The sequence below is a fragment of the Urocitellus parryii genome, chromosome 7 (genome assembly GCF_045843805.1).
Source record: "Urocitellus parryii isolate mUroPar1 chromosome 7, mUroPar1.hap1, whole genome shotgun sequence".
Classification (NCBI taxonomy): Eukaryota; Metazoa; Chordata; class Mammalia; order Rodentia; family Sciuridae; genus Urocitellus; species Urocitellus parryii.
Genome location: NC_135537.1, coordinates 34,303,572 through 34,314,081, shown reverse-complemented (window position 1 = coordinate 34,314,081; position 10,510 = coordinate 34,303,572).

Here is a 10,510-nt window from a genome sequence, read left to right as displayed (position 1 = left end):
TTAATTTTGAGACAGGTTCTAGCTAAGTTGCTCAGGCTGGGGATTTTGCCACCCTCCTACTCAGCCACTCAAATCACTGGGATTGTAACGGAGTGCCACTGTGACCAGCTGTCCCATTCTGTGTGTGTGCAGGGGGTGCAACATGGATTTTTCTCTCAACCATGTTGTTCCCCTTCTCCCCAAGGAGAAACTCTCCCCAGCTTCAGTCTTTTCCTGATTAAAGCTCTGCCTGCGTATTCATGTTCCCTTGACTTAGCCCCTTTTATTTTGAGACAGGTCTCACCAAATTGCTGAGGGTCTCGATAAATTGCCCAGGCTGGGCTCAAACTTTGGAAGTTCCTGTTGCAGCCTTGGGAAACACTGGGGTTACATTACAGATGTGCAACACTGTGCCTGACTGGAGAGCCTAATTTTTAAGGACTCCCAGAGTGTTGCATCATTTGTACGTGCCATAGGTGCCATTTGAAGTGCTTAGTGATCTCAGAGGTTTGGACACTATTTGTCATTCTCATAGGCCTCTTTGCTCCCTTTGTATGTGAGCCTGCTTCTTATGTTCAGAGACTTCTCCTACCAGTGAGGCAAAACTGTCCTCCCAGATGAGAAGCTGGGAGCAATACTTATGATTTTATTTTTATTTATTTCTTTTGGTGGTGGTGGTGGTGTGTGTGTGTGTGTGTGTGTGTGTGTGTGTGCAGGGGGGTACTGGAGTTGAACCCAGGGTCTCTCTACCACTGAGCTACAATCCCAGGCCCACTGTATCTGGGCCTTTTAAAACTTAAAATAGCCAGCTTCATCTGTTGCTTATAACAATGAACTATGACTAATTAAAAAAAAAAGGTTGTTTTGATATTTAACATTTTAAATAATGTTTTGGCCAAAATCCCTGATATAAGTCTGCACACATCTATTGCATTCCCCTGGCATAAATTTCTAGAAGTGGAATTTCTGAACTGAAGTACAAATATTTTCTAGGCTCTTGATAAATACAACCAATTATACATCAGAAAATTAGAAGTTTATAATGTCCTTTTTTGGGGGGGTGGGGGGATACTGAGTATTGAATCCAAGGTGTTTGATCACTGAGCTACATACATCCCAGTCCTTTTTATTTTTTATTTTGAGATAGGGTCTCCCAAAGTTGCTTAGGGCCTCTCTAAGTTGATAAGGCTGGTCTCAACCATGCAGTCCTCCTGCCTCAGCTTCCCAAGTTGCTGGGGTTACAGGCATGTGCCACAGTGCTTGGCTCTAATGTCCTATTTTTGTAGTTATTTTTTAGAGGTGATATTTCTTTATGTAATCCCCTCCCCCATTTTCATCCATTCATTCGACAAACACAATGTGTTGGGCACTTTGTAAGGCTCTTAAACATGAGCATGTCTTTAAGAGTAGTAAGAAGTTAAAAGGAGAGAGAAGATGTGAGGGAAGGGGAGGGGGGATAGTAGGGGATAGGAAAGGTATCAGAATACAACAATTACTAATAGGGCACTATGTAAAATTGTGGATGTGTAACCGACGTGATTCTGCAATCTGCATTTGGGGTAAAAATTGGGAGTTCATAACCCACTTCAATCTAATGTATGAAATATGATATGTCAAGAGCTTTGTAATGTTGTGAACAACCAATAAAAAAATTTTAAAAAAAAGAAGTTAAAAGGACTATAGTAGAGGTGTTGAAGGATTCCCAAGTCTCAATAAATAGCAGCCCCTTTGTCAACTGAACCAAATGAACTGTAAGACAAAGGAGTAAGTCATGTGGGGTCAAAACTATCACCTTTATTAAGTTGATATTTTAAAATTCTGGCTTACATATCCTCAAATCAAGCAGGAAATGATCATGACAGAAAAAAATCAAATTATGAAATAGCATAATCCCAAATATGTTTTTAAAATTTATGTGTATATAATCTCAGCAGCTCTGGAGGCTGAAGCAGAAGGGTCACAAGTTCAAAGTCAACCTCAGCAACTTAGTGAGACCCTAAGCAACTTAGAGAGACTCTGTCTCTGAATAAAAACTAAAAAAGGACTGGAGATGTGGCTCTATGGTTAGGTGCTCCCGGGTTCAATTCCCAGTACCAAAAAAAAAAAAAAAAAAAAAATATATATATATGTGTGTGTGTGTGTGTGTGTGTGTGTGTGTGTAGAAATAGAATCACAGACAGCAGACTGTTAACAGAAGAAATCTGGGCTCTTTTAGGGGGAACTTGGCTTATAAACCCCTTGAAGGCAGAAATGTGCTGTTAGTCCCTGGTGTCCGTAGTCCTCTGGAAACAATGGGAGTGAATAGTCCCAAACCCTCTGTGGGCTGTGTGTGGACTATGTTGAGCATCGCAGCCTAATCAGGGATAAATCTGGCACTGGGAACTTCCCAGGGTACCCAGGTTTCAAGGCTCCACCCTTGAAACCTTATCCCTGCCTTTGATGTCCCCCTTAAATAAACCACCGGAGCCATCTTTCTTTGTCTAGTTCCAGCGCCCATGTAGACTACATCTATCAGGGGCTTCGATTTTGTAAATATATGTCTGGCTATTTGTGTTTTGTTAGTCACTAGTTATTTGAGACTTTAAGTTTTAGGGTGGTTTACACCTTCCTGGGCAGGAAGAAAACCCCTCTAATGAGATGCTGGCTGTCACCTGGCCCCCTCCGCCCCGTAGATGGTGTTAGAATAGGAAGGTACACATTTCAGCACCCTGGGAGCTGTGTTTGCACGGAGTAAGAGACATTAAACATGTGTATAACTGAGTGAAAGCAAAATTCAACATTAATGCTTGCTGCATAACATATTTCAGCTTCTTGCTTTTATACTCTTCACCCACCCCCCACACCACAGATCCCCAAAAGTAAGGACATGGCTCAGATGACTGGTTTCCAAAGGTCCCCTCAGACAACAATCTGGATGTAGTCTTCTACTGTAGGAGAATTAGCCAATAAAGACAATGGTCACTGAGGGTAAGAATTAGAAGTGCCAGGTCTGATGTCGGAAAAAAGACATCTTGTGTGTTCTGGGGAACAAGTTGTGGTTCTTTGTTATGGCAGCCCTACCAAAGTAATACAGACTCTTTCTGGGTGGTTCCAAAATGGGCCCTTCCCTTGGCTGCCTAGAAAGGGGCATTAATAATGGACAAGCTCCATAATGATCAGTGGAAAAGAAAGAGCTATTTCTAGACAAAAGGAGTAATGTGAGTAGAAAAAGGCACTGATGGACAGGACACCCTTGGAAAGGGGAGGGGAGGTGGGTGTTAAAATAATAATGCTTAATAATAATAATAATGCTAACATTTATTGAGCACCTCCTATATTCGAGCTAATTTGTACACAGTATATCTACTCATCTTGTAAACAAAATTGTTTGGACTCAATATTAATATCATGTCCATTTTATACCTGTGAAAAAAAATGTGGCTCAAGAAAGTTAATATGTCTAAGATTAATTAGGTAAGTGCAAACCATGGCTTGAACCCAGGATTGAAGTTATTTTCAACTCTTCAAGCAGAGGAGACTGGAACTGGTGCTGCACGTCTACTGCGGATCTTCCCTTGGGATTTAGCCTGGGGCTGGGTTGAGCCTCCTAGGACTAGCCTGACCTAAAGCCATTCATGCCTGTTAATTCCCACCCTAGATGTGGCCACTGGGCAGGTCCAGTGCTAAACTAGCCAAACCAGATCAGAGGAGTCAGGGCTAGGGCTGAGTTCTCTGGCTCCATTTCCCATCAGAGTGGCCAGAAGCCATTGCAGAGACCACCCAGGGTGCCTGCACATTGGCCAGGAGATGCAGGGTGGTTTGGGTGAGGCCACATGTATTCCCATTAAAGAGCATTTGCTACACAGCTGCTAGAGAAAGCCTGAAAATAAAACCATACAAAAATCTTTCAGAGTCAGAGAAAAGGCCAAACACCTCTTTCCCCGGGCAACAGAGCTGGGAGAAGAAGCCAACTCCCAGTTCCAGCATGGGACAGTCAGGGACTCAGCTGTCACACATCACTCTAGAGTCATTATGATCAACAGCACTTCTGACACTCCAAAAGCTATTGCCTTTGGAGTCCTCCATCAGAGCTCTCTTTGTTGTCCCTAAAGACAAAAATCCCAAATAGGCAGGTCAGTCTTATACCCAGTCGAGGTTCCATGGCTATACCAAGGTGGCCATCCTCATTCTCATTGTTATCAAAAGCTCAGTCCTTGTCCCCAGTACTGACCCAGTAACAAGGACACAATTTTGAGAAAAAGGAAAAAGAACTTTTATTATTTTGCTAGCAAAGGAGAAACACAGGGAACTCCTGTCCCAGACACTGTGGTTTTCCTCATCGGGGGAACAGGGGGCTTAAAAGAGGTAATTCAAAAGCTACACTCCACCCATTCTCCATTGGACTTATAATTCACTTGATAATTTGGGAGACAGTAATTTCTGAGATTTTCTAGGGCCATCCCAAAAGTTTGGATTACTTTGTTCCTATGCTGGGTGTGTGCTCAAGGATAGATATCTCTGTCCCTGTTTCCCCTGAGATAGGGATAGGGAGCAATTAGAGAGTATGAGGGAGAGAGACAGAAAAAGAAAATTGTCTTTTTAAAAATAAATTTTAGTTGCTAGGCATGGTGGCGCTTGCCTGTAATTCCCAGTCACTCCAGAGGCTGAGTTCAAAGCCAACCTCAGCAACTTGGAGGAGCTAAGCAACTCAGTGAGACCCTGTCTCTAAATAAAATACAAAATAGGGCTGGGGATGTGGCTCAGTGGTCAAGTGCCCCTGAGTTCAATCCCTGGTACCCCCACCTCCAAAAAAAAAGTCTCGGTGGCATATCAGTCATCAGCAAGGCTATGTTCAAAGCATAAAGTGGACCACCACTGCATCAGGAGCATATCATGTGCAGCTCACCATGCGTCAGGCTCTCCCAGGGCTTTGGATTCGCAGATCCATTTCATTCTCAATCTCCATCCTAACTTACCCAGAGTCACATGGCCAGTCTATGGTGGAGTTAAGATTTCAAACCTAAGAATCCAGAGATCATGCTTTTAACCTCCATACCATATCTGGGGAAGGAGATCAGCATTTTACCCATTTAGCATTTGTAATGTCCTCACCATCCAAACCAAACAGGCAGCAGTGCTGACCGCTGGCTCTGTGCCTTTCTTCCCCACTCCCTAAAGCAGCGAAATACAAAAATGCCGGTATCACCTCCAGAGGGTCTGTCTTCCCTTACACATAAAGTACCTCAGGTGAGAGATGTTGGGAAAGGCATAAACAGCAGCCGCACCCCAGAAAAAAACCCCAACATGGTGCCTAACGACCTTCTCTTCCTACTTTCCCCTTTTTTTCACTGGCGCGAAAAGTTCCCTCGTGGGGAACTCTCCCGCCGCTGGTGCCAATTTCAAATCTCTCTGGCTGGGAACCTTATCCCCAATAAGAACTAATTTCTGGGCTCCGGAGCTGATATCTGGAAGAACTTGCCAATAAACGGGTGGCCTGCCATTTATCTAAGCCATCCCCCCTTAGATCTATATAAGCACACAGCCTTTTGCAATAAAATTGGAATTCTCCTGGCGAAGTGTCTTTGTGTGGAGGATTCTTTCAAGAGAAATGATTATCACCATAAAAAACATGGAATCCCAAAATGAAGACTTTAACTTCAGAAGGGTTAGGGTCATCGTAACTATTAAAACCTTTACTTTGTCTCCAATAGCTCATCATGGATCTGGTAGAGTGTAAGGGGCAAGTGAAGGCAGGTTCCTTCTCTGCTGAGAGCCATAGCCAAGTAGGAATGATGCATGGCATTTTTGGTTGAAAGGTGACACCAGCAAGCCATTGAGATGATAATGATTATGTTAAGATGTGCATTCAATTGGAGATTAGACCCCTGCTGTTTGCCTGGGCCTGCTACTTTGGAGCTCACCCAGGACTCCCTGAGAGTTCCCATTGGTTGGGGAAGTGCCGTAGGAGGGAATTCCAGAGGAGGGATTTCCTGTTGGTGCGGTGTGTCTCGGGAGAAGGCCATGAGAGTGGCAATTGCGGGAGGTTTGGAAATAAAGCTTGTTCCTGCTTGAGTAGCTCGTGATTTTGTGCCCAGCCAGACTGCGGAATTTGGTGGCCCGTGCGGGGAACACTTGAAGCTCAGAGGTAAGTGAAATTGCTCACCTCTGAGGGAAGGCTAGAGAATGGGTGACCATTTCAAAAAACAATGTGTTCTTGTTTTGATTTATTTTGTTTTTGTTTCAAGCTGCCTATCCCTAGAACTTTCTCAGGCAAACTGGGAAAAATGGTTGGCTCAAGGTTTGAAGTTGTTCGGCCCTGAGGAAGAGAAAATTGATACAACGATTTTTTTGTTCCGTTTTTGTTTCATTCTGTTTCCGTTTTGTTTTGTGTTATCTTATTGGGTTGCGTTATCTTTATAGTAGATTAGAAATTAGTAAAAAACAAACCGAAAGAGTGTTAAGTAAATTGTTAGAGGTTCAGACCATGGAGAAAGACATTTTAGATCAAGCAAAAGAGAAGGTCTCTCGAGCTAGTCAGGGGAAGAAAATTTAAAGGAAAAGGGGCTATTAGGGAAAAACCTACAACAGGAGGCTGCGAGTAACACCGTTCTATCACCAGAGGGCGTAATTCAACCAACAGCTCCACCTATAGAGACAGCTGAGTGGCCCTCAACCCCCGTAGTTGATAAATGGGATCCTGAGACAGGATCTCAAAGATTAGCATGCCCTGTACTTGAGCAGGCAGGAGGGCAGCAAATTCACCGTGCTTTAGATTTCAAAACAGTGAAGCAGTTAAAGGAGGCTGTAACAACCTATGGTCCCCATGCACCCTTCACTGTAAGGATGGTCGAATCCATTACCAACTTGAACATGACGCCAGCAGATTGGGCTAGCATGTGTAAATCTGTGCTAAATGGAGGACAATATTTATTATGGAAGGTTGCCAATGAAGAATTTTGCACGGAGACAGCTAGGCGAAATGCAGAAGCCGGTTACCCTCAAAGAAATCTAGATATGTTGTTAGGAAAAGGACCTTATGAGGGTCAACGGCAACAAATTGAATATGATCCTGCTATATATGCACAAATTGCTGCAGACGCAGTTAGGGCATGGAAGACTTTACAAGGACATGGAGATTTACAAGGTCAATTATCTAAGATAATACAGAGAGCTAATGAACCTTACGCTGAATTTGTAGATAGGCTTATTCAAACAGCTGCCAGAGTTTTTGGGGATACAGAACAAGCAATGCCATTAATAAAACAACTGGCTTTTGAGCAAGTAAATCGTTGCTGCAGAGAGGTCATTGGACCATGGAAACATGGAGATTTAAACACATATATCAAATTATGTAGAGACATTAATGAACAAGGGCAAGTCTTGGCAGCTGCAGTACAACAGGCTTTAGATGCCAGGCCAAAAACATGCTACAACTGTGAACAAACAGGACATTTTAAAAGGAGTTGCCCCATAGGAGGAGGGTTTAACAAAGCTAGGTATCAAAGGAGTAGAATACCGGGTATTTGCCCACGATGCCATAAAGGGAGACATTGGGCTAATGAATGCTGTTCTCAAACCACCATAGAGGGTACTCCATTATCAAAAAATGGACAAGGACCAGGTGTTTACCCACGATATCGTGGAGAAAAGCATCGGGCTCCATTGCCAAAAAACAGACTGGGGGGCCCAATGCTCCAGGGCCCACAACCACAAATATACAGGGCAATGGAGGAACCCAGCAACACCATCAGGGTAGTGCCCAGGACACATTATCCATTAAATCCCATCAGACAAACCAGAGGGAGCGCAGGGTTGGACATCTGCGCCTCCACCAGAGCAGTACTAACTCCAGAGATGGGAATTCAAATCATTCCCATAGGAGTAAAAGGACCTCTTTCCCAAGGAACAGTAGGCTTATTATTGGAATACAGTTCTTCTACACTAAAAGGACTTATGATAAGTCCTGGGGTAATTGATCCCGATTATGTAGGTGAAATAAAAATTATAGCTAGTTCTCCAAGAGGTATATCAATAATTTCACCAGGAGATAGAATAGCACAGTTATTAATAATACCCAGCCTGCATGATAAATTTTCCAGTTGTACTGTAGAAAGAGGTTCCAGGGGATTAGGCTCCACAGGTATAGATTGGGCTATGCTGTCTTTAAATTTAGATTCTCGCCCAATGCTAAAACTAAATATTCAAGGACATGAATTTAATGGGCTACTGGACACAGGTGCTGACCTTAGCATCATATCTCATCAAGAATGGCCAAAACATGGGGCTGGGGATGTGGCTCAAGTGGTAGTGCGCTCGCCTGGCATGCGTGTGGCTGGGGTTCGATCCTCAGCACCACATACAAACAAAGATGTTGTGTCCGCTGAAAACTAAGAAAAAAATAAATATTAAAATTCTCTCTCTCTCTCTCTCTCTCTCTCTCTCTCTCTCTCTGTCTCTTAAAAAAAAAATGGCCAAAACATTGGCCATTACAACAAGCCACTCAAACACGTCGAGGCCTAGGAGTGGCAACTAATCCCCATAGAAGTGCAATGGTATTAGATTGGAAGGATCCTGAAGGATATGAAGGAACTATACAGCCATATGTATTGGATCATCTTCCTATAAATTTATGGGGACGAGATGTCCTAGATCAATTAGGTTTGACATTAACAAATAACATCAATCCTAATGCGCCCACTACTAGGGCTAGACAAGGTTTTAGGAAAGAAAAAAAGATTAGGAGAACAAGAACAAGGTATAACAGCACCAATTCAAATAGATCAAGGAATAAATAGACATGGATTGGGTTTTCAGAAGGGGCCACTGAGACAATCAAAATTACTTGGAAATCAGAAAGACCAGTTCCTCAGTGGCCCCTGACTAAAGAAAAGATACAAGTAGCCCATGACCCGGTCAAACAACAATTAGCGGAGGGATATATACAACCTTCCGTATCTCCCCATAATACTCCCATTTTTGTCATCAAAAAGAAATCTGGTAAATGGAGATTATTGCAAGATTTAAGAGCCATTAATAATGAGATGGTTATTATGGGACCTGCTCAATCAGGGATTCCTCAATTATCTGCTTTGCCAAAAACCTGGTATGTTTTAGCTATAGATATTAAAGATTGTTTTTTTTCAATTCCAATTCATCCTGAGGATAGTCCACGTTTTGCATTTACTATCCCTGCACTGAATCATGAAGGTCCTGATCAGAGATATGAATGGAAAGCACTCCCTCAAGGGATGGCTAACAGCCCAACTATGTGTCAAATTTATGTTAACAAAGCAATCCAGCCACTTAGAAATCAAAATCCTGAACTACAAATATTTCACTATATGGATGATGTATTATTAGCACATAAAGATAAAAACACATTGCTAGAATGTTATGCCACACTTACAAATTTATTTAAAAATTATAATTTAGAGATATCAATAGATAAAGTACAATTAAATTTTCCAATTAATTATTTAGGAGTTCTATTATCCTCAACCATGGTCCGTCCACCAAAAATTCAAATACAAGTAGATCAACTCAAATCACTTAAGGACTTTCAAAATTTATTGGGAGACATAAATTGGATAAGGCCTTATCTAGGCATAACAGGAGAGTTGGGACCTTTATTTGATATCCTAAAAGGTCCATCAGATCCAAATTCACCCCGCATGTTAACGCCTGAAGCACGAAAGGCATTAATATAAGTTTGCCTTTATTATTTATTGTACTACCAACAAAAAATATTCCTACAGGAGTATTTTGGCAAGAAGGTCCATTATTGTGGATACATTTATCTTATTCTCCTAACACTATTCTTACTAGGTATCCCGAGGCTGTAGGACAATTAATACTCAAAGGAATAAAAGCAGCAGAGGGAGTGTTTGGGATTTCTCCCAATAAAATTATTACTCCATATACTATGGATCAAATTGATGAGTTAGCTAATGAGTTAAATACTTGGGCAATAATCATGTGTAAATCTAATGTTTCATTTGATAATCACTTACCATCTAATCCTTTGTTGTCTTTTTGGTCCTCGCATCCTGTAGTTCTTCCAAAAATGACAAGAAAACACCTATCATGAATGCTCCAAATATATTCACTGATGGGTAAATAATGGTACAGCAGCAGTAGTTCCCCTGATCAAACTTTTACATTTTTAGTACCCAAACAATCAGCTCAAAAGGTAGAGCTTAATGCAGTGTTACAAGCTTTTGTGATGTTTACAGATTCTGTATTTAATTTATTTTCTGATAGTCAGTATATAGTTAATGCTATAGTATCCCTTGAAGATGCTGGTAGGATTTCTCCTTCCTCTACTGTTTTCTCTTTGTTTTCCACTATACAAAGTCTAATCTGGGACAGAAAAGATCCATTCTTTATAGGACATATCAGGGAACATACAGGATTGCCTGGAGCCCTTAGTTTGGGCAATGATTTAGCAGATAAATCTACACATGACATACATATTTTCTCCACAATAGAAGAAGCTATAAATTTTCATAAAAGGTTCCATGTCAATGCTAATACTTTACAAAAGCGTTTTAAA